Source organism: Pinus tabuliformis, chromosome 6 (genome assembly GCF_031772625.1).
Source record: "Pinus tabuliformis cultivar Carrire ecotype Pingquan chromosome 6, CPIR1, whole genome shotgun sequence".
NCBI lineage: Eukaryota > Viridiplantae > Streptophyta > Pinopsida > Pinales > Pinaceae > Pinus > Pinus tabuliformis.
The window spans coordinates 1,684,300,874-1,684,303,572 of NC_142292.1; the positions used below are offsets into that span (position 1 = coordinate 1,684,300,874).

General features: G+C 34.6%; 1 pseudogene; it reads right to left on the reverse strand.

The window, feature by feature from the left end:
* Positions 1–1,346: 1,346 nt before the first annotated feature.
* On the reverse strand, positions 1,347–2,048 carry LOC149265434 (tubulin beta-1 chain pseudogene; annotated as a pseudogene).
* Positions 2,049–2,699: the final 651 nt, after the last annotated feature.

Below are 2,699 nucleotides of genomic sequence, written 5' to 3' on the forward strand. Positions count from 1 at the left end.
CATATCACACCAAGAATAAACCTCCTTGGAGTTACCAAAGCTTGTCCAACACTATGGTTTTGTTTTCAAGTCCACGTTATAAGATACAGCCAAACTAATAAAACATACACGAAAATACATCGAAATTTGAAGCAAAACAGTCAATTTAAAAACTCTAGCATACAGCACAAAAACTCTATTATAAAAGAAAAAGAAGAGATGGCAATCAACATTGGCTCAAATAGAATCCACAGTCATATGAGCTCCAGCTCGCAACAAAGAACAAAAATAGATATGAAAAACATCCTAATCTCATTATGAATGCATAAGTAAGAACAATATTGACATGAAAATAACAAAGCCACAAGATAAAATCACAGCCTAACACTAAAGATGGACTATGAATTCATTCATAGTTTTCTCCACTTCTTGCAAACACCCTTTTACCTAACCACTCTCATACTTGAGTGCTTATTTGTACATAGCTTGAGATAACATTACCCTGTATAACAAAAGAATCACGAAAAAGATTACTGGAAAAAAAATGAACATTTTGAGAATATAAGAAAAGTTGACTGTCAACTTTACTTTATATCTCTTAGATACAAAAAAATCTACATTCTACATAAAAAAGAAAATTATGTATCTATAAAATTTAACATCTATATACAAAACAACAATCATATAATATATGAGTTTTCTGAGTGAATCTGAAATAATATATATTATGATATCTATAGAGTATATATTATTATGAAAGTTCATGTCCACAAACAAACATAAATTTATCAAGAGAATCCCACCAACGATAAAAAGCCATAGATTTTACAAATGAATCCAAATCCAACATATACACATTATAAAATCCCCCAAACAAAAAATCTCATGTCATAATTTATCTAATGAATCCAACAATGCTATATCATGAATTTACTAAATGAATCCAGCATATACAGACATGGCTTAAAGAATCAAACTTCTTAAAAGAGAAATCATGAGCCAACTTTTAGTAATAATAGATAAAAACTCTGAAATATAACTGGGCCTTGACCATATACTATCTCCACAAATAGAAGATTTTATCTTGGCCCCTACGTCCCAAACAGTGAAGCTCATATTCTTAAATATTACAATCTCTATATAGAATACTATAGTGGACATTGTTCTCACGAACTCCCCTAGTTTGAATTTTCAGAGAATTGTTGTATTTCCTGTTTACAATTCCCAGTATTACAAAGCCATTCAACACCATAATTATATAACATATAATACAGAGGAGTGTCCAAGCATGATTGAATTTCCCATATAATTTTGACAAGCAGTTACATCTTCTCAATATTTCAATATGATCAACAAAACCAAGGACATAATGTAGGAGTTGTATACAAAGTTTATGCATTCAATGCCAAAACCTTTGATGAGAATAAAGCAGACCATGAAAGAATAAAAAATGCAAATGAATTCCACAAACAAACAACTATTAGGCATTGAAACAACTACCGATTGTCGATGGCATTATGTAAGCTTTTGTCCTAGCGTTCTTGAGCTGATTCTTCATCATCATAGTATTCATCATCCTCTACACTAATGTCCTGATATTTCATGTATTCAGACACCAAATCATTCATGTTGCTCTCTGCTTCAGTGAATTCCATCTCATCCATGCCTTCACCAGTGTACCAATGTAAGAAGGCCTCCTCCCTCCTAAATATGGTAGTGAACTGCTCGCTCACTCTCCTGAACATCTCGTGAAGCGATGTTGAGTTCCCAATGACCGTGGATGACATGGACAGACCTTTTGGTGGGATATCACATGCACTGGATTTCACATTGTTGGGGATCCACTCCACAAAGTAGAAGGAATTATTTTTCTGAATATTCATCATCTATTCATCCACCTCTTTGGTGCTCATCTTGCCTCTGAACATCACAGATGCAGTAAGGTACTTGCTATGACGTGGATCTACAACATACATCATGTTCTTGAAATCGCACATATGTTGTCTCAGTTCCTGAACAGTGAGGGCTCTTTTATACTCATCCTTCCAACCAAGAAACCTTACCTGCATTGTAAGATCCAGACTTTGAATAAAGAGGCTCAGGAAAGCGTAGATCCATTGATTAAGTCTGCAAAATTGAAGGAGGGCAGAGGAAAATAATTGTGCTCAGCAGAAGAAAATTAAGTTTGAAAGTTGAAACAATCATTCAAAATTCATGCGGCCTCCACCCACAGAGAGGAAATTGGGCAAAAGCTAGGCCCGACATTATAAGTTGAAAAAAAGGTAAAAAGAGGAAAAGAAAAAACGCTCCTCCTACCATACATTTCTTTTTCTTTTATGTGGCAACTATACAACTCCTTTGATAGTGAGCAATTATTATAGATAGCATTGAGGTGGATTGACAATATGGTAGGAAGGGTAGGTTTCGCACTCTCTCCACCAAATTTCAAATCCCCAATGAGACTTTGGCCCATTGTGATAAAGCTAGAAGGGTAGGTGCCCCTCAAATAGAGGTGCACTCCACTGTGCCTTGAGACACCTCAACCCTTGCTAAGTCACAGGTTATTGGCATACATGGCTTTTGGGTTGTTGAATATACTCTTAGGTTATAGTGCATCTAGTTGGTTTAATATCAAGCCTAGCCTAGGTCATTATAATGAGTTACTAATTCCCATGGTTAAAAAAAATGAATTAATATATGCAAATTATATATAACGATAA